Source organism: Oryctolagus cuniculus, chromosome 7 (assembly GCF_051225735.1).
Source record: "Oryctolagus cuniculus isolate XC-2025 breed Fujian yellow rabbit chromosome 7, ASM5122573v1, whole genome shotgun sequence".
Classification (NCBI taxonomy): Eukaryota; Metazoa; Chordata; class Mammalia; order Lagomorpha; family Leporidae; genus Oryctolagus; species Oryctolagus cuniculus.
Window position 1 is genome coordinate 133042765 of NC_142873.1, and position 21099 is coordinate 133063863.

General features: G+C 56.5%; 1 protein-coding gene across 2 annotated transcripts in view; it reads left to right on the plus strand.

Moving 5' to 3' along the window:
- Nucleotides 1-250: 250 nt before the first annotated feature.
- RIMS3 (regulating synaptic membrane exocytosis 3) overlaps nt 251-21099 on the plus strand; it is a 39362-nt gene continuing 18513 nt past the window's right edge. The window contains exons 1-2 of one of the 2 annotated variants that reach the window (XM_051857905.3): nt 251-569; nt 17110-17274. The gene's annotated coding sequence lies outside the window, so the exon portion shown is untranslated. The remainder of the gene's footprint in view (nt 570-17109; nt 17275-21099) is intronic. The other variant, XM_051857906.3, reaches the window with a different exon arrangement.

The following is a 21099-nucleotide window of genomic DNA, read 5'->3' on the forward strand; positions in this document are numbered from 1 at the left end:
AACAGGTGGAGAGGGAACAGAGGGAGCGGGGGACGGGCGGGCCCAAGAGCACTCTAGGGACAAGGAGCGGATTCGGGCTTCCCCAGGGCCACTTCTGCAAGGCCTCACTCCTATAAGTCGCCCCTGGCCAGACAAATCCAGACTCTTCCGACTCTTCCAGGCCCCGCCCACCACAAAGTCCAGGCCCCATTGGCCCCGCCCTAGACCCGCCCACCGCCAGAGGCCCCGCCCCCGCCAGGCCCCGCCTCCCTCCTCGCCTCCCGCCAGCCTCGGGCTTGGGCTTTGCACCCGGCGGCGACTGAGACCGGTGGCGGCTGCGGAGCCGGCAGCGCAGGCGGGCGGAGCGGAGCTGCCCGGCGCGGTGGCGGGCGATGCCCCCGTGAGCTTCTCTCGCCGCCCCTCCCCGCCCCGCGTCCCTACCCCCTTGGAGTCCGCGCCCGCCTGGGGCCGGGCCGCGCCTACCGCCGGGTCCGCGGGGCGGGGTCCCGGGGCAGCACCTGCCCCGCCTTGCGGAGCCGCCTCGGCCTGTGAGCCCCCCCTCCCTGTCTGGACCCCGGCCTCACCTCCGGGTAAGTCGGTAGGCCTTGCCCGCCTGGGAGTGGACGTGGGGAGGGGGCTGCAGAGGTCCGGGGGTCCACGGGGGGAGGGGGACTTGGGTGTGAAGCGCGGCGTGGGGATGCGAGTGTGCAGGGTCTGGGGCAGGGGCGGGGGCCGGGGCCGGGGAAGGGCGCAGTGAGTGGGATGGCTCGGGGACAGGGGCTAAGGTGGGAGAGGGGGGCATGGAGGAGGGCCTGGAAAATGGGGTATGGGCCTCCCAGTCTTGAGTTCTTTGCTGATGCTCAGAGCACCTGGGGCCCTGGCTTCAACAGCATTGCCTCGCATGGCCTTTTTGGAAAGTGCTTAAAATCCCTCCTGGAAAGGGAGCTGGAAGGCAGCCTGCCTTCCTCCCTCCTGCCTGTGCCCTGGCTGGGAAGCGGCCACTTTTTCCACCCAACCTGACACCACCGTGGTGCCCAGAGGACCTCCCCAGCCCACGAAAGAAAAGGGATGGTGTCGCTCCAGCCCGAGGGTGGGAGCGAGGGGCATCTGCGAAGCTCGGAAAGGCAGCCTCTCAGTAGCATGGTGGGGAGTTCGAGGTGCAGGGAGGACCCCTGGTGGGAGACTTGGGCGTCTTCTCTTCCCCTGGTTGCCTGGACCAGAAGAGGTGATGGGGCGTGGGGTGCAGGCCGCCGGGAGGCTGGGGAAGCTGTCCTCCTGGTGAGCAAGAGGATGTCCAAGTCTCCCACCCAGCCGCCCCCATGCGCACATCACGCACCGTACATCACCAGCCCTGAGCACTGGGTTTGTTTTTTTCCCCCACAGTGTCCTGGGCCTGAGAGAGTCCATGGTTCTCGTGGCTCTGGAGGGGGTGGCAATGCCATACCCAAGGCCAGAGAACAAGGGGCACTGGCTGGCCTTGCCCCTTGGGAGCTGTTTGAATGTGGCTCTTCAGGCCTGCTTGGGGGTCTGGGTGAATGGCAGTGTGGAGCCCTGATCACACGGCCTTGTCTGGATGTGGGGAGGAAGGTCCAGTGCTCTACCCATGACGACTTCTTCAGCCTGGGGTCCTTGGGTTTGGGGTCTGAAGTGGTGGCAAGCGGGTTTTTCTGGGTTGAGCCTGGTCACAGTTAACAGGCCATCCTCAGAGTCACTGCCAGCCACCAATTAGTCTGTAATCAGGCAGCTGCCAACTGTCCCTCGGGGTATGTGGGCAGCCTAAGGGGACATTCTCAGGTTGGGCGTGGGGATGGGAGGGGGCCCGTACAACCTGTCCTGAATCCAAGCACCACGTCTTCAGAGTTTGTTTAGGGCCCAGAGACCCCTGCAATGCCCTTTGTGCCACGCTGCCTGGATTAGGGTCTTGCAGCCCCGGGGTTCCACATTTACCTGGCTCTTTGCAGGGTTGGTTACACCTGGCTTCAAACTTAGGCTCTGCCACTTTGTGGCTGTGTGATAATCAGGAAGTCACTTCCCCTCTCTGAGTATCTTTCAGTAAAACGGCCGCACCGGCTAGGTCTGCTGGGAGCAGTCGGTGATAATGGTGGATCTGAGCTGCTGAGGTTGGTGCCTGACACAGAGCAGAGCTCCCTGGGCAACTGCTGACCTCAGGAGCCAAGCACTTGCTGGGGCAGGCAGGCGGGAGGCAGGTGCTGGGGACCCAGCAGGGAACACAGTCCCTTCCCTCGGGGCATGTGGTCTGTGTCACTGTCTTAACTATTCTCTCTCCCTCCTTCCTTGCTCACCCCGGGCTTCTGCTCTCTGGACATTAATTGGATTTTACTCTGTGGAGCCCAGGCCCGAAGCTGCCACCCTCTGGACTCCTCCTCCCTCTGCCCAGGTGCTGAGCTCTGTGGGGTCTGTCAGGGGCCTGGGCCATGTCTGCAGCTGCAGTAGCAGCTGGCCCTTTAAGGAGGGAAGAAAACAATTACTGGGCCTGGGCATTGCATCAGCTGGAGCCTGGAGGGTCCCTGGGGAAGGGGGGCAGGCTGGTGGTTGATTTCATTAGCACCATGCAGGAACTCTCACCTGAGTCTGCCCCCAGGCAACCGCAGCCCCAGTGCCTCCTCCCACCTGGGAGCACCACCTTGGAGGACGGACTGGCTCTCTGGGCACCCCCTGCCCATGTCATGGGCCCAGGCGGAGGTGGGCGTAGGGAAGCGTCTCTCACTTGGCCTTTTGCTGGCTACAAGGGTATCTCTCCTGCTGGCATTCTGCTGGCGTACTGGCATTTTGCTCCCAAGGGGGTGTCCCCCTCTTCGTGTCTGGCTGACTTGGGGGCGTTTCTCCCACACTGGTATTTTTTGACCCAGGGGAGGGGTGGTTTGCACTGGTCTCTCTCCAGCAGTGGGGTCTGCTACAATGGCAAACTGCATACCCAATGGGGACTGCGCCCGCTGGGGTGTCAGTAGACTGGGGGTGGCGGCTAGAAAGAGTGGTGCTCTGGTTGCAGGTGAACAGTGAGTCCTAGGGACTGGGTGGGTGGCCTGGGGCAGAGAAGAGACCAGGCACGTGGGCATCAGACAGCCCAGGGTTCAAGTGCTGTGTCTTTCACTTCTAGCCTGTTAGCACTTGAGGCGGTTGGCCTCTTCCCTGGAAGAACAGAAATGACTGACCTGAGCACTGCCCCACCCCAGGAAGGTGGCGAGGAAAAGCCATGGAGGAGGCGGCAGTGCAGCACCTGCCAAGGTGGCCCTCTTCCCTTTGCGGGCTTGGGCTCCGCAGACCTTGACTGTAAGATGCATGGACAAGGAAGAGAGTTGGGGAGGAACGGAGAGAAGGGGGAAAGAACGCCCCGCCCCTGCCTCTGTGGCAGGAGGGGGCAGTCAGTCCCTGGGTCCCTCCCCTAGACCAAGCGCTGGAAGCCGTGGCCCTCTGCCCCGGGGAGCTGGCATCCTGGCGGGCGCATGACCCAGAGCAGGTAATGACACCTGTGACAAGTGTTGAAAGGGAAGCTCCTGTCCCTGTCCCTGGCGGTGCTTTCCTGGCTGGTGACCTCTCCGTCTCCGCTGAGGTGTGAGAGGTGCCATGCCATTGTGGGAGGACAGAAGCAGTGGGGGAGGGGAGGACGGGGCAAGCCCAGACAGCCAGGCCAGGCCGGCCTGTTCTAGCTGGGTGCTGAAGGCCGGAGTTTATACCGAGGCCAACAGCGTCCCCCAGAGGGTTTTAAGCAGAGGAGGCCAGGCCAGGTTTCCAGGGTAGGGGCTGGGGCCTGTGGCCCTCCGGCTGAGGCTTCTCCCCAGCGACTTCTGCCTTCTCCTACCCCCTCCCCTGTGCACAGCAGCCTTGGCACCCAGGGAAGGGTTGTTTACGTGGCTCACCCCGGGAGGGAAAGGGGCCAGTCCCAGTCCCTCCGGCTCCTTCTCTCGGGGCTGAACGGCATCTCAGCACGGCCCTTGGGACCAAGTTCTCCCAACCTCCCTGGGGAAGCCACAGGGCGAGAGACATGCTGGCCCGTGTGCACATCCCAGTTCTGCTGTTCCTGTGCTGGGTGACCTTTGGCAAGGCACGGCGTCGCTGACCATGGCGGTGATGGTTACTCCCTCTTTGGGAAGGACAAAGTGAAGTTCTGATTGGGAATCAGAGCCGCAGTACAATGCCCACAGCCTTTTGGCTACTGCATGCGGGTGGCACTGACCCTGCATCAGGCCTAGGGCTTCAAGGCTGTGGTCACACGGGGTCCTGTGCCTAGAAGGATCCACGCTTGGTGGAATGTTCTGCTGTCACCATCTTGAAATTCTTGATACTTTGGAACACAGGGTCCTGCCTTTTCCCTTGCACACTGGGCCCTGCGCATTATGTAACCCACAAATCGGGTAGGGGGAAGGAAAAGGCACGGAGGGCCTGAGAGGAGGACGCACAAGGTGGAGGGCATGACTAACTGTCCTGAGGTGGGTGGATGTTAATAATAGCAACATTTATTTAGTGCTTACTGTGTGCTAGTTTAAGCACTTTACATACACATCTTCAGCCGCCCTGTGAGGTAGGTACTATCATCGTCTCTACTGTAGAGATGGGGACACGGATGTTATGTGGCCGGTCACGCAGCTGTCAAGAGGCTGGGCTTCAACTACAGCGTGCAGGCCCGGACCAGGGCATCGCCTGGGAGGCAGTGCCTGGAGGCCCAGGTGCAGTTTCCCCAGAGGGGACAAAGGTGCAGAGCAGAAGGGAACAGTGTCTTCTCTGTGGGTGGGTGATGCTTGGCCAGGAGACGGGGAGCCAGAGCCAGTTGTTCTGGGGCTGAGAGAGGCTGACCTTTGGATTTCGTGGTTCTGATTTTCCAAGCTCAGAGCTCCTGGGCCCTCAGTCTTCGGGTCTTGCTGCGGCCGTGGCTCCTCGGGGCTGCCTGAACCCCATCCTCCCCTTTTCACGGTAGTCCCTGCTTCTTCCCCACCCCCAGGTCATCCCATTCGCCTTCTTGACTTTAATGATCTCTTCTGAAGGTCCGAGTGCTCCCTGGACCACCCTCAGATGTCTCACACAGGCGATCAGCCTTAGGTGCAGAGCCCAGGGCCCCGGCTCCCCCCGCCCACCTCTGCTGTGCCTCCAGGTCCCCGGCTCCTCTCCGGCACCATCATCCGCCCACTTGCTCAAGCTGGGAAGCTGCAAGTTCTCCTGGACACCTCCCTCTCCCTCACCCCCACATCCTACAGCCAATCCTCAGCCAGTCCTGCTGGTTCTCTTTGGAGTCTGTGGGCTCCTCCTGCCCGCTGCCCCCCACCAGGCCCCTGTGGGCTCTCACCCGGCCTGCTACCTCTGCCTCCTACCTGTCTTTTGTACTCCTGCCCTACTTCATGCCATTTGCACGCTGTAGCCAGATGATCTAATAAAGCTAAACATTTGATTGTGTCATATCCCTGCTTAAAACATCCAGGACTTCTTAGAATAAACTCCAGACTCACTGACGTCTCCAAGGCTCTGTGTGATCTGGTCCTGCCTACCTTTTTGTAGCATCTTGTACCCTTCTCCCTCTCCCTCGGCTGCTGGACTCCACACATGTTGTCCCCAATCCTGAAACGCACGCCCCCTCCTCGGCCCTGCCAACTCCTACTTATCCTTCAGGCAGACACCAGCTCAGCACCAGCTTGCACGTCGCTTCCGCCGGGAAGCCTAAAAACCTGCGACTAAACCGCCCGCCTCCCCCTACCTCCATGGGACCTGGCCCTTCTTCAGGGTATTGGAATTGCTCACCTGCTGGACTGCACGCTCTGTGAGGTCGGGAAGGCTGTTCCGCCCAGTCCTGGCACACAGTAGGTGCGCAGTGAGCTGTCTAGTGAATGAAGGAAGGGACCAGCCGTTGCTGCCGTGCAGTATCTTCGCTGGGCTCTCTGCCTCCGGGCCTGCCTTTCCCAGTCCTCCCTGCGCACAGCCCAAAGCGATCCCTCCAAAACAGAACTGACCCTGTCACCCCCTGCTACTTAAAATACTTCAATAGCTCCCCATTGCTGCCAGGAAAAGGCCTCGGCTTCTTATCATGATATTCAAAGCCCGTTGTGATCTGCCCCGTCTCATCTCCCCTGCTTCCCCGCCACTCTTTGAACTCCCGGCAGTTCCTGTAGCATGCCAGGCTGTTTTGCGCCTCTGTGCATCTGCACTTGCTGTTCCCTCTGCTCGGGATGCCTCCCCACCCCGGCTTTGTCTCCCTGGAAAACGTCCTGTATTCCGCAGGGTGGGCTCAGCTGCCACCTTCCCCCGGAAGCGCCTTCCGACGCTCCCTGGTCAGAGTCGCCGGCAGGTCCATGGCCACGCTCCTTCGGGGGTCTACCTCTCTTCCTTGCTGGTTCCTCCAGTGCAAGCACAGTAACTTTTTTTTTTTCAAGATTGTTTATCTTTGTACCTCTAGCTCCCAATTTCTCTCCTGTCTTAATTAGGTCTTTGCTTATATACAGAAACCCAGTCAAACCAGCTTCAGTAATAAAGGAGATTTTTGTTTTGCTTTGTTTTGTTTTTTTTAATGAGGACAAGGATTCCTGGGAACTGAGGGGAAGCTAGGGTTTGGAAAGCCAGAAGAACTTGAAGCAGCCACTCTGTGCCCTCGTGGCCACTCTTGCCTTTCTGTCACTACAGACTGGATTTCTCTGACTTCCTGGTCCTAGGCCACCTGTGGTTCCTGTATTGTGTCCCTTGGTTCTAGCCAGATTCAAAAATGGAACTCAGGGCATGACTGATGCAATCTCAAGCTCCCAGAAGAGGATCCGATTGGCTGTGAGAGGGTCAGGTGCCCACTGTAGTCCAATCAGCTGTAGCCTGTGGGAAAGGATCACAGTCAGCCATGCAAACACGGCTACTGGTGCAACCTCAGAGAAAGGGCATCTCTGCTAGCTGGCCAAGGATGCCAAGACATCTCCTGGAGTCCCTAAGGTGCCAGGTGGGTGCAGCATTTTGGGTCTGAGCCCCAGCCTTTCATCTGGAGAAAGGGGGCCTGGAGTTGTGACTAAACCGGGAGTCTTCCTGGGGCGGTAGTGCACAGGGCAGGCTCTGAAGAACCTGTCACAGGTAACTCAGAGGCCTGAGCAGGAAGAGAGAGAGAGAGAGAGAGAGCGAGAGAGAGAGCCTGAACTTCCTTACCTCGCTTTGGAATGGGGAGGGGGAGAGGGAGGCTTGAGCAGTCAAAGCTTTTCCTTAGCAAACTTATTCATTCTCTAAACTTCATTCATTTCCTTTCCTCAGTGAAAACCCATCGCACACCTACCCCAGTTTCCCCAGCCAGGCATTCTATACCCATATTGACTTCATACATCCCAAGCACTGAACAGTTTTGATCACTTACTGTGTGCCGTGTTCACGCATCATCTCATTTAATCCTCACACCCTGTAACATGGGCATGTCCACTGTCCCATTTAACAGACAAGGAAACTGAGGTTCAGAGAGGTGGCATCCATAGGCCAGGAGCGCACAGCACAGTGACTCCAGAATGAAAGCTACTCATGGCTTTTACCCTCAGCTACCTACTCACTTGCCCATCGGGGTTAGGAGGGCCTCACGGGCAGATCCCCGGTCACCACTCTTCCTCTGGCCCCACTGCTCCGCCAGCCCAGAGCAAGGGCTCCCAACAGCGAGGCAGGGGATGCAGGTAGAATAGAAAAGGCAGGTGGGTGGGAGCCAAGGTTCTCCTCTTCATGGATCCACCCTCCTTGTGGAAGATGCCAGCTGAGCCCACCCTGCGGAATACAGGACATTCTGCAGGGAGACAAAGCCAGGGTGGGGAGGCATCCCAAGCTGAGGGAACAGCAAGTGCATGGTCCTGTGGCCTTGGACACATCTCTTCCACCTTTGAGCCTCACTTTGCTTATTCAGAAATGGGGATGACAATTCCTGCCATGAGGCTCACATTGGATGGGGGCTCTGATGCCAATTTGTAACTGAGAACTGAGCAGTTTCCCAAGGGTGGTTATTACCAGATGGGCTGTGGCAACCGGGTAGTAGCTGGCCAGGGGGTCCAGGCTTCAGCAAGAGGCAGGCAGGCCCACAGCTCCCCGGAGTGTACACTGCTACCCTCAGCAGGACCGCGGTGACGGTCAGTGACTCATGTTGAGTGACACTGGCTCGCGTGGTGAGGAAGCTTGTCCTTTTCAGCTCTGTCAAGTCCAAGATTGGCCCAGAGAGAAAATGTCAGTGTAGTTGCTAGTGTGTGTTGAACAACTTCCTAACACTTTCTGTCCCCACTTTCTAACCGAGAAAGATCTCGGACGAGGCTGGCAGCTTTGGCTGGCCACTCCACGCAGCTAAGATTTCATAGCATTAGCTTTATTTTTCACTGTATTTATCTTACTGCCCCTTTCTATTTATTAAAATGTTATATTGGCTTTTTCACTTACAGTAGCAATACCATTTCTATTAAAAATAGATGCGTTTAAGTTAAAAGTAGCCATGGCAGAAATTGTTGAGTGGCATGCGGTGTTGCGCGGGTGAGTGGTAAGTGGGGCGTGGTCTGGGGTGGCAGAGATGTGGGCTGTCACCTAGAGTAGACCCTGAAGGTGCCTTCCCCCCACCTGATGAGTTTGGGGGCCTCTCCTTGCTCTGTGCCTCTCTGCTTCTCCTCTGCTCACACAAGTCCAAGCCTGTACTCTGGTGTGATTGTCCTAAAGGAAGGAGAATTTGTGCCACTGTTCCTATAACCTGCTTGAGAGGGGGGCTCCTGGAGTTGGGGGTGCATGGGTGGGGGGTAGGGTGCCCCCTTATCTCTGAGGCCAGTTGTTGTTTGTTGTATGTCATGGTCTTTACACAGCTCCTGGGGTGGCTGGAGCTACAGACTCCATGGTTCCTCTGGTCCCCAGGCACAGCTGGGCCTCAGGGCTTCCTAGATGCCCAGAGTCCCAGAGAGCAGGGAAGCTTCGGGAGCTGCAGGTGAGGGCCAGGCTGTCCCTGGAGCTTCATGCCCTAGGCTCTGAAGTCTCAAAAGTCCCTGTTCCTGCTTTCTCCACCTCTTGGTGCCCTGCCTGCCTCCCTCTGGACACTGGGCACAGATCCCAGGAGCCCTAGTGGACACAGTGGATTCAGCCACAGGGCTGGGGACCAGGGCCAAGGCCGAGATGGGAGAGAGAGAGTCCCATCTGCCCTTTCCCCAGCACATTGTTCACTGTGAGGACGTGGCCTGGGCACCAGGACAGTGCCTGGGGCGGGGGGCGGGCAGGCCTGGACAGAGCGGATCCTGCATCCTTGCTGAGTGTCTGAGGTCTCTGTGAAGGCACTATGTGTGTGTGTGTGGGGGGGGGGGTGCTGAAAGTATTGTCACATGAGGTGTGTGTGGTCTCTATAACACAGTTTCTGTGACTTTGCATGTGCAGGGTATCTCCTGGATGTGTGTGTGTGTGATGTGTGTGGGGACCTCAGGGGTCTACATCTCCATGTAATGTGACTGTGACGTGTACTTGTGTGTCTATGTATCTGTGTCTGCCTGCCTCTGGTGCCTTGCTTGCTTGGGTGTGGGGTGTGTCTACTGCTTTGTGTACGTCAATTGTACAGCTTATGTCTGACTCCCTGGTCTGTCTCAGGGGCAAAGGGAAGGTGTGTGGCATGCACACGGGTCTGTAGCTGGAAAGGGTACACGGAATGCAGTGGCCTTCCAAGGGGCGGTGTCTGCGTGGGGGTGGGGAAGTCGCTGTGCTGGGTTCTCAAAGAGGGTCTCTAGGGCAGACCGCGGACGCGGCGGCGCCTTCCGGCCCGGCGCGGGGCTGGTAACCGGAGCCCTTGCCCCATGAAATATTGATCAGGGCCGCAGGCGGCCGGGCTGGAGGCGGGGTGTCAGGCAGCGCGCCGGCCGCTGTCCGTGGTGCTGCCACGCCTACCGGGAGTCGGTGTCAGGCCCTCCCACCGGCACCCTCAGCCAGGCCTCTGCCTCTCAGCATGAGCTTGCGTGTCCCTTCTCATCTGGCAAGGGAAGCAGAGGAACCAGATGGGCGTCTTATTGGGATCCAGTATCCCCCGTGGCTGGGGTGACCATATGGCTGGGTTGGCCTGGGACAGTCCTAACTCATAACTGTGGTATGGTGTGATTGTTAGTTGTGCCCCTGCTCGCTCCCCAAAGAGTCTCAGTGGAAGGATAAATTGTGCGCTGAGCAGCAATCTGGCTTCCATCCTTTGACTTCTCCCCCTACCGTTTCAGCTCTGCCCTGGGAGTTCCGTAGCCACTCAGGTGTGCAGGTGCATGTGTGTGTGTATGTGTGTGTGTGCGTGTGTGTGGGTGTTGTGCCCTTCCTGTACTAGGACTGAGCTGGAATAAGGCACTAGGGATCCTGTTGCAGCCCAGACCTTCCCCAGGGGTTCCAGCCCCCTTTCCCCCACTGCAACTTCTGCTTTCCTTTCAATTCCCTTTCAAACTGTGCTCCTTCTCAGCCCTGGGCTTCCCCTGCCCCTAGAGAGTCAGGGTATCTCCTGGCCTCCCTCCTGCATCCTGGACTGGGAGGCCTCTCCTTGGTCTGAACATCAGGGTGTTGTAGAGTCGCCAAATTGGCCATCTGTTCACTTACGGCATCTTCTCTGGCCTACATTTTTTTTTTTTAAGGCAAACAGACAAATAGACAGAGCTCCCATTTGTCTGCTGGTTCACTTTCCAAATGCCCACAATAGCCAGGACTGTACTAGACCAAAGCTTGGAGCTGGAATTCAATCTAGGTTCCCCCACTGTGGGTGACAAGGTCCCAGTTATTGGAACCACCATAACTGCCTCCCAGGGTATGCATTAGGTGGAAACTGGAGTCCAGGTCCAGAGCCAGGCACTCCAATGTGGGACACGTCTTCACAGTGTTTTAACCACTAGGCTAAAAGCCCACTTCTCCCCTACTTTTAACCACTGCTCCTCCCTGCTTGAGTGCATGCACTGTCCCCCTACCTGTAACTGTAGGTATTGCACCTTACGGCTTTCCTCATCTGTCTTCCCCTTTGGGCATTCCCCTCCCACCCAGCCTCGCCCTGCTTTGGGAAACACACCCAAATCCTGCCTGCTTGTGCTGCCCCGCTGAGCTCCAGTGGCCCTGCCTGCCCAGTGCCTCTATGTGGGAGCGCCACAGGTATCTCCGACTCCCGGGACTAAAGTGGGGGATTCTTCTTCCTCTTAAGCCAGGTTTTTTTCCCCTGGGACCTCAGGCTCTGCTGGTGGTGCCTTCCAGCCCCTGCTCATCATGTATAAGATCTTGGATTCCATTTTTCCCCTCTTGCCTACTCTATCCCTTTAATAACCCTAGGCAACCGCTAACACCACCATGACTCCCGGCCACCCCTTTCCACTCGTCACAGGCAGGTCTGGTCTGAAGCAGCGCGGCCCTCTTACCTGCAGGGTTACAGCAGCCTCCTGGGCTCTCCCTGCTGTCGGGCTTTCTTCTGGTTATGCGCTCAGTGTCAGATTGAGCTCTGGGAAACATCACATCTAAATCATGTCAGACTTCACTCCTGCAGGATTAAAGCCAAGCTTCTCAGCTCCGCGTCCAGAGCCTTTCATCGACTGTTCCAGCCTCCCTTCCCAGGCCCCTCCTCCACATCCGTACCTGCCTCCTGCTCCAGCTGCTCTGCTCTGCTCACCAGCCTCCGACACGTGTTCTTTCCGCACAGTCCCAGTAGTGCCCATCTCTTTCCTTTAGAGCTACTTCTGCCTCTCCAAGCCCCAAATATATAGATATATATACATAAATATATATATATATATAAAGGTTTATTTATTTATTTGAAAAGCAGTTATGGGGGGGGATCTTCTTTCCACTGGGTTCACTCCTCAAAAGGCTGTAGTGGTCATTTGCAAGGGTTGACCCAGGCTGAAGCCGGGAGTCTGGAACTCCATCTGGGTCTCCCGCATGAGTGGCCGGGGCCCAGGTACTTGGGCCAACTTCTGCTGCCTTCCCAGGTGCATTAGCAGAGAGCTAGATCAGAAGCAGAGCAGCTGGGACTTGAACCAGCACTCATATGGGATGCCAGTGTCACAGGTGGTGGCTTAACCTGCTGCACTACAGCGCCAACCCCCCACCCAACCCCATCTTTTGAGCTCCTTGGGAGGCCTTCTCTGCTCACTCATGTGCTGAAGTGTTTGCTCTTGCAGAACAAAGTATTTTATCTTTGCCTCTCGGTGCCTCGTGTGGTGCACGGACCTGTAGCACGGGCATCACTGGGAGCCTGCTGGAACTGTAGGTGCTGAGGTTCCACCTGTGAGCCCTGGGGTCAGAATCTGCATTCCCACAAGACCCTCTGGTCATTCGTGTGAACAGATGAGCTTGAGGAGCCCTGGATGGTGCTTTCATGGGGGCAGGGTCTTGTTTTTGTTTAGGGGTGGCCTTGGGCCAGGACTGGTGGTATTCCCAAGTGTCAAGTTTAGCAGCTAACAGGTGCCACACAACTATGGGATGGGGTGAGTGGTGGAGATGGCCAAGGGGATGTGTCCCCTGCCTGGGCTCCTCCCCTCCTGTAATCCACACCCCGAGGGGCCCCAGAGCGCCAGCTCTGTGAATCTGATGCCGGAAAGTCCTCTAGCGATGTGTGTAGCAATCAGTTAGTCATCCAAGAAGCAATTATTAAGCAGATAGCAGAACTTTTCCCACTTCACAAAACACATGCTGGTGGAAATGTCTGCTATTTTCATATAAAATAAAATATGCTTGAAAAGAAAAATATGTATTTTTGTTTTTTCATTATAGCATTAATATAGTTTCTAAAGTAGTAACTTTAGAAAACACAATATGTCACATCAAGAAAATAAAAATGACTCAGAGTTCTGCTCTCCAGCTCTACATGCTGGTGATACCGCCGTGCAGATTGCCACTCTCATTCGGCAATGATGTCCAGAGTCCCTGGCAGGCCTGGCCAGGGACGAGGTGTTGGGGTGTGGGAGCCGACATGGCTCCTGTGGTACAGAGCCCCCAGCCAGCAGGTGGGTTTGGGAGGTGGGCACAGAACAGGTTAAGGACAGCAAGCCTTCATTCTCAGGGCAGTTGTAACAAAGTGTCACACACTGGGCTTAAAACAACAGAAACTTTATTCTCTCCCTTTCTAGAGGCTGGAGGTCAGAGACCAAGGTGAGAGCTGTGATGGCAGATCTGGTCCAGGCCTGGTGACAGCTGGCATTCCTTGGCCTGTGGACACATCACTCCACTCTGCCTCCATTGTCACATGGTGTTCCCCCATAGCTCTGTCCCCATGGTCTTTCTCTAAGGACACTGGTCACGTGGATTAGGGACCTACCCCACTCCGGCCTGTCCTCGTCTCACCTAACCACATCTGCAGCCGCTCACTTCCCAAACAAGGCTACCTGCTGGGGTGCTGGAGTCCACCTCAGCCTGTAGCAGGCAGGGCCGTGCTGGAGTGCGGGGGCAGCACCACGGGGACCCCAACCTCATTGGGAAAACTCTCCTTGGAAATGGCCTCCAACCAGGGAACGGGCAGGTGAAGGCCCAGGGGCAGACAAAGGTGGGGCCTCAGGGCACAGGAGTGGGCATGGGCTGGAGAGCAGGGTTCTGCGCAGACAGAAGGCAAAGTGGCACTTTTTAAAAAAATTTTTAAAAGATTTATTTATTTATTTTAAAGTCAGAGTTACACAGAGAGAGAAGGAGAGACAGAGAGAGAGAGAGAGAGAGAGAGAGAGGTCTTTTCCATCCGCTGGTTCATTCCCCAATTGGCCACAATGGCCAGAGCTGGGCCGATCTGAAGCCAGGAGCCAGGAGCTTCTTCTGGGTCTCCCACGTGGGTGCAGGGGCCCAAAGACTTAAGCCATCCTCTACTGCTTTCCCAGGCCATAGCATAGAGCTGTATCAAAAGTGGAGTAGCCAGCCGGTGCCGCGGCTCTCTAGGCTAATCCTCCGCCTGTGGCGCCGGCACCCCGGGTTCTAGTCCCGGTTGGGTGCCGGATTCTGTCCCAGTTGCTCCTCTTCCAGTCTTTCTGCTGTGGCCCGGGAAGGCAGTGGAGGATGGCCCAAGTGCTTGGGCCCTGCACCCGCATGGGAGACCAGGAGGAAGCACCTGGCTCCTGGCTTTGGATCGGCGCAGTGCGCTGGCCTCAATGCGCTGGCTGTAGTGGCCACTTGGGGGGTGAACCAATGGAAAAAGGAAGCCCTTTCTCTCTGTCTCTCTCTTACTGTCTAACTCTGCCTGTCAAAAAAAAAAAAAAAAAGTGGAGTAGCCAGGACTTGAACTGGCACCCATATGGGATTCTGGCACTGTAGGCAGCGATTTTATCTGCTAAAGCCACAACACCAGCCCAAAGTGGCACTTCTGAGGAATGAAAAGAAACAAATGCGGCCGGAATACAGAGCAGGTGCAAGAGGCCTGGGACAAGCTGGGAGCTGGGAGAGGAAGACAGGAGCCAGGTGACACGGGCTGTGGGCCTTGCAAAGGGGTTTCTCCTTCATAAGGAAGGAGACGGGGAGCTACAGGGTGGGGTCAAGCAGGAGAGATTCACTCTGCTTTGTAAGCTCCTCCCAAGGTGGGGTTGTCCATGCTGCATTGTTCTTCTAAGTCCCAGACCAAGTCCTCAGGAGCCCCCTGGCTGAGGGAGGCCTGGCCATGACCCCTGAGGGTCAGCTTTGACTTCAGGAGCCTTGTTCTGAGCAGGGGCCAGGGCTCACCCAGCCATGGGTGTGCCTGACTCTTGGATGTCCTGAGCCCTTGCAGTCTGGGGACACAGGTTGGGACCTGGCCACACCAGCCCCTGCACTGCAGTGAGCATTGTGCCTAGGGATGCGTCCAGGGCCCCATGTCTCCCTGGGGCCAGAGATCCTGGTGCTGGAGCAAGCCCGGTGTTGGGTCTTACAGGGCTCCAGCAGCCTGCTCCCCTGAGGGCTGTGCTCAAGGCATCCCTTACCAGAGCCTCAGATGGGAGAGGACCCACCTGCCCGAAGCTGCCCGAGCCTGCCTTGCCCGGGCTGGGTGGGCCAGGCTGGGTGAAGGAGAAGTGGGTCAGCTTGGTAGCCATGGTGACAGCAGCTGCTCCCTGCCAGCCTTCTCGTCTCCTCGCCACAGACCTCACCGATGAGCTCCTTTGTCCAGGGTGGCAGAGACGGGGGCCCACGGGGTGAGATTGCGGGCTGCCGCGTGTCTGAGTGCGTGAGTGTTCAAGCTGGCGCAGCTGCCTGCTCCGAGCCGGTGCGTGCGCTTTCGCCGAAGCAGCCCGCGCTCAGGGTGAGACGCGTCCTGCTGCCCTGCCTTGGAAGCCTGGGGCCTCTCTGGGCAGGGGCTGTGGGGGTGAGTGTGTGCATTTGGGAATGCACTTGTGAGTGTGTGGGCGCCGCTAGCAGCTTCTCTGTGCCTCTATGTGAGTGGGTAGCTAGGAGAGAGGTGAGTATCTGCACATGTGTGATGGACACATGTCGTGTGTCACATGTGTGGCTGTGTGTGATATGCCCTGTGGTGGCTCTCCCCGTGTGTGTGTGTGTGTGTGTGTGTGTGAATGTGCAAGCCTGGACTGGGGTGACAAAGGTCCACACAATCGGGGTGCTGCCTACTCTGGCTGGGTGTGCTTCCATAGCCCAGCCTGCTCCTCCCGACCCACACCGACCCCCATTACTCCCATCTCTCACCGGGTGAGGAAGGGAAGCATTAGAGCCCAGAGGTCCCCCACGCCCCCTCTCTGGATGCAGGCCCTGACCTCTGACACAACCCGTGGGGGATGTGGGAGGTAGGCTTGGTGCTGGCTTAGGGGTGGGGCAGGAGTCTCAAATGCCAGACCCAGCAATCCAGCAAGGGATCTAGAGCTGAGAGGCTGGCACAGCTTCATGGTTCTCCTCCTCAACTGAGAGCAGCAGGACCCTAGTCCCACGCTGACCCGGCAGCACCTGGGGCTTCAGTGGGAGGCTGTCCTCTTAGTCTCTGCACCCTCCCCTAACATGGCTGCACCTGCTGTGGGTTTCAGACCAGTAAGAGCTAACAACTGGACAGTCTTTTACCTTGTGTAGGCTCATGGAGTTTGTTACAGAAACCCTCTGTCACGGCTTGTCAATGGCTGATCTAGGTTTTATTTCTTATTTAAGAAGCAGAGAGCAAGAGAGAGACAGACAGACAGACTTCTCATCCATTAGTTCACTCCCCAGAAGAGTGCAATGACCTGGATTGGGCCAAAGCCAGGAGCCAGGCCAGGAACTTCACCCAGATTTTCCATATGGGTGGCAGGAACCCAGTCCCTTGAGCCATCACTGCTGGCTCCCTGGATCCGTGTTAGTAGTAGGCTGGAATCAGGAGCTGGAGCCAGGCTTCAAAGCCGGGCACCCTGATACGGGATGCAGGAGTCCGAATGGCGACTTAACTGCTAGGCCAGTGCTGGCCCCAGATCTAGGTGTTTGACCCTGTCGTGTTTTATCTCCTCGCTGGCCCGCCTGATCCTGAGTCCAGCCTGGAAGGGTCGGGCACGGGGTAGTGGTTGCCATCTGATAGAACAGGACATGGAAGTTCAGAGAAGTTGAATACCTTACTGGGGGCAGAGCCAGGAGTGTCCCCTGCCCCCACTGCTGGGCATGTCACAGCCTCTGGGGAGAGACATGGACCTCACTAATCGGGGGGATACACAAAGGAAGAACAGGGTCTGGAGCCCCTTGGGGATTGGTCCTGTCTTAGTTCTTCCTGTGGAGTTCAGCAGTCTGACGCTAAAGTGCCGGCAGGGAGCCAGCGTTGTGGCACAGCGAGTTTAGCCACCACCTGTGATGATCCTGCCAGCATCGCGTGTGAGTGCCACCAGGTTCCAGTCCCAGCTGCTCCACTCCCAGTCCTTGGGCCCCTGCCACCCACATGGAAGACCTGGATGAAGCTCCTAGCTCCTGGGGTCAGCCTGGCCCAGCCCTAGCCATTGTGGCCATTTGGGGAGTGAACCAGTGGAGAAAGATCACTCTCTCTGTCTCTCTAAGTAACTCTGCCTTTCAAATAATAAATAAATAAATTTTTGAACAAAAAAATAAAGTGCCTAAAGGCAGATTGGGAGGGCCCAGATGTTAGACCACTTCCTTTCACAAAGGAGGAAAGAGAGAATCAGACACTTTAAATGATTTGCTCAGGGCCCCACAGCTATCTCCAGAATCCATCCAATACAATAGCCTACAGCTACTAGAAACCCCTCAGGACAAATGTCTTCCCTAGCCTTTCCTCTAAGCTCTACTCTTCCCTTCCAGACCCTTTTACCGGATCACCTCCTCCCGGGAGCCTGCCCTGACTGCCCTCACCCTGTTTCTTGAAGTGGGAGTTAATTGAAGCCTTGTGCAAATGCCTTAGTGGTGTGCTGCTGGGAGGGGCACAGCCCCCGTGGTGTAGCACACACTCTCAGGCTCCTCATTTCGGTGAGTTTGAGCTGTCTTCCAGGTGAGGGGGGTGGAGGGAGCACCAGACAGGTGACATGGGACCTAGGAGTCAGGGGACTTGGGTTGAAGCTCCCTGTGCAACCCTGAAGGCATCTCTTCCCCATTCTGGGCCTTGGTTTTCTTATTTGTTTTTATTGTTATTATTTATTTATTATTTATATTTATTATATATAATAATATACATTATATTATATCATATAGTATATTATAATATGTACTATATATTATAATATTTATTTTTATATGCAAATCAGAGTTACAAAGGAGAGGCAGAGGCAGAGAGAGAAAGATCTTCCATCTGCTGATTCACTCTCCAAAATACCCCAATGGCCAGGGCTAGGCCAGGTCAAAACCAGGAGGGGGCCTGGAGCTTCATCTGGGTCTCCCCTGTGGGTGTCAGGGGCCCAAGGACTTGGGTCATCTTCTGCTGCTTTCCCAGGCACCTTAGTAGGGAGTTGGATTGGAAGTGGAGCATCTGGGACTCAAACCAGAGCTCACATGGGATGCTGGCATTGCAGGCAGCAGCTGAACCCATTGTGCCACAGTGCTGGCCCTGGCAGAGCGATTGTCGAAGTGACTTTCCTGGAAAGGCTGTGGTTCATTGAGCAATGGTTAGAACCCCTAGCAGGTGACAGGCTGTATCCTCCGTCCTGCAGCCCTCTCCCCACTGTGCGCCCACCCCCCGCCTCCTCGCTTCCCCCTGCCCGTGGTCTCACAGCTTGGGAGTGACCGCACAGCTGGTTTGTTCTTCCTGAGCTCAACTGGCTGCCAGAGAAGGCGCTGGACTCCCTTCCGGAGCGTCCGCTGCAGCACAAGTTCATGCTCAGCTTTCCGGCCTAGAGGACTGAATCCGACTCCTTATAGCACACGGCTGAGGCAGCTGAGACCCAGAGAAGCCCCCTTTGGGGAAGTGGCCTGCAGGCAGGGTTCCCACAAGCACTCTGGAGTGCTCCAGGCCCCCTGCGTGATCCCCGGGTGTTTGAAGAGGCGCACACAGCGCCGGATGGTGCAGAGTCCTGGATGGCAAGCTGTCTCTTGTCAGTTTCATCCATTATTCATGAGGAAACACGAGCCCCCGGGTTGGCAGCCTTGGGAATTTTGTCCCTTTAGCTTCTCACCCTCTGGGGGTGGTGCGCTCAGGCTGCCAGGAGGCTGTGCAGGAAGCACTTGCCTCTCCAGCTGTGACCTGGGTGGGCTTTCTGCTGCCCTGGGATGCTCACCCCAGCGGTGGGAACCTGGCCCACAGCGGGGGCTTCTCATAGTAGACCCTTCCCTTGCAGTTTTCTCAAATAGTGCACAGCTGCTGGGCAGAGCATGAGTTTCAGGAAACGAGCCCTCTGGATAAAGCCCTGGGGACAGGGGCTGCTGAGGGTGTCGGTCTGTGGAAACAGGAGACCTGGGTTTGAGTCCAGGCCTTCTCGCTTCTTAGCTGAGCAGAACGGGCAAGTCCTTTGTTCTTGGAGAGGCAGTTTGCTCGTCTGCAGCGTGGTGAGAACTGTATGCCCCACAGAAATACTGGGAGGAGCCAGCTGGGTGTCTGCTGTGGCAGGTGCATGGTATCAGACCCCCCTGTCCCACCTTCTACCAAAGGGCCAAGCAGACACCCAAGAAAGCACAAGGACTGGCACTCGAATTGGAAACTGCAGAAAAGAGATTATCCCAGGCCAAGGTTCAGGGGCATGTTCCATTCGTGGTGAATCTGATGGGGGGCGGGTGGAGAAATACAATCCGGGTCTCTGCACACGGCACAGGCTGAGCAGGAACAGTCAGTCGGCTTTGACTCATCTCCTCTGTCAGCCCTAATTTGCCAGGCCTGCGGGAGCCAGGCTGACCTGGAGGCCAGGTGACCGCTCTCAGCTGCCTGGGGACTGTCTTGCTCCTCGGCAAGAGTGGTACCCTCCTCCCACCCCCGCCCCCGCCCCCAGCTTTCCTCCCTTGCTGTGTCCTTTGAAAAGTCAGACTCCCTCGGGGTGACAGGCCTGATGGCAGAGGGTCGAGCAGTGCCCATAGCCATGGGGTGGGCAGCTGCCCTGGGAGGAGCACTGGGGGCCGAGATGCAGCCTGGACGGCGCAGGGCACGGTGCACGCCCGAGCGGCTGGCTCTGCTCTTTGCTCTGTCCAGACAGCTGTGGACCCTGCTGTGGCACAAAGCAGCCAGAGACACTCGCTTCCCTGCTCCAGAGTGTTCTCAGAGGCCTCCGTCCTCCTCTTCCTGTACTTACGGTAGCCACCATGAAACACTTGTCTGTATAATTAGTTATTTACTGTCTGTCTCCAGACTGGAGCCTTTGGGAAGGCAGGACTGGGTCAGCCTGGTTCACTACCCATGTCCTTGGCACTCAGCATTGGTCTTGGGATTTCGGGGGCTTAAATATTTGTAGCTGAGGCTAATGGGAAGAGTACACCTCTATACTCTGGAAAGGAATTGGGAAATATGTTCCAAGAGCCCAAAGACTACTTAAGCCCTGGTACCAGGCAAGATGCTTTTGGATGTATCTGCTTCAAACTGGCCTAAGCAATGGAAAATAAATTATCTCTCAAAACTGGAGCTCAGAGAAAGGCAGACTCCAGGGATGGCCTCTGGCCCCTTCTGTCTGGGTGCTGTGCTGTCCTCAGCCTTACTGTATTGATCCTAGGGATGGGTCATCTCTTTGGGGAGGGCTCGTGGGGGAGAAAGAGGAGGAGGTAGGCAGAAAGACCCTCCCCCCCTCCCCGCAGGCATCGGATTTGAATCTTCCCCTAAGTCCAACTGAGCCAACGTGGTCATCTGTCCACCCTTGGACCCCAGGTGAACGCCATCCATTGATTGCCTTAAACTCATTAGGCTGGGTCACTACAACAAGCCAGGGGCTGGCATCTGGGCAAAGCCAGTGTTCTGCCAGGAAGCAGGCGGGGGCTGGATGTGCCAGGGAGGCTCCCAGTGGTACCCACACCTCCAACTCAGCCATTCCATTTCTAGACATCAGTCCCAAGGACATAAGCAGACAAAACCAGTGTGGAAAGGTGTTTATTGACATGTGTGTTTAAAAGAGAGGGAGGAGAGAACTTGTGTCTGATTCAGGAGATAACTATATTGAAATAGTTGTCAGTTGTGCTACCTCTATACAATGGGCTACTAGGGTGGCCTTAAATCATTTATACCAAGTGTTAATGACATTGGGGAATGCATCAGATGCAGTGTGCTGGGATATAAAACTGTTTTTCAGTACGATTGTTTTTATTTGAGTGAAAATTTTTTTTAAGCCTACAGGAGGAAGACTGGGGGAAGCATGTTAAAAGGCTCATATGAGGTGGCCATCTCAGTGGCATTGGGAAGGGTGGGTGGCTTTTCTGGACCATTCCCTTCAGGTGGAAGGACCCCTTCCACCATCTGCACAGGCTGGGGCAGGTTTTGTCCTCCCTGATGTCTTTCTTTCTTATTCTTTTTTCAATATTTTTTTTATTTGAAAGCACAATGATAGAGAGAGATGGAAAAACAGAGAGATCTTCCATCCACTGGTTCACTCTCCTGGTCACAGCAGCCAGGGCTGGGCCAACCCAAAGCCAGGAGCCAGGCGCCAAGAACTCCATCCTGGTCTCCCACATAGATTGCAGGGGTCCAAGTACTTGGGCCATCTTGTGCTGCCTTGCCAGGTACATTAGCAGGGAGCTGGATCAGAGGAACCCAGAACTTGAACTATTGCTCTGATATGGGATGCTGGTATCGCAAGCGGTGGCTTAGCCTGCTGCACTGCTGCACTGGCCCCACTGGCTGTTCTGATGGCCTGCTGTGAAGACGGCCATCCCTGGCACTTGCTGGGTACT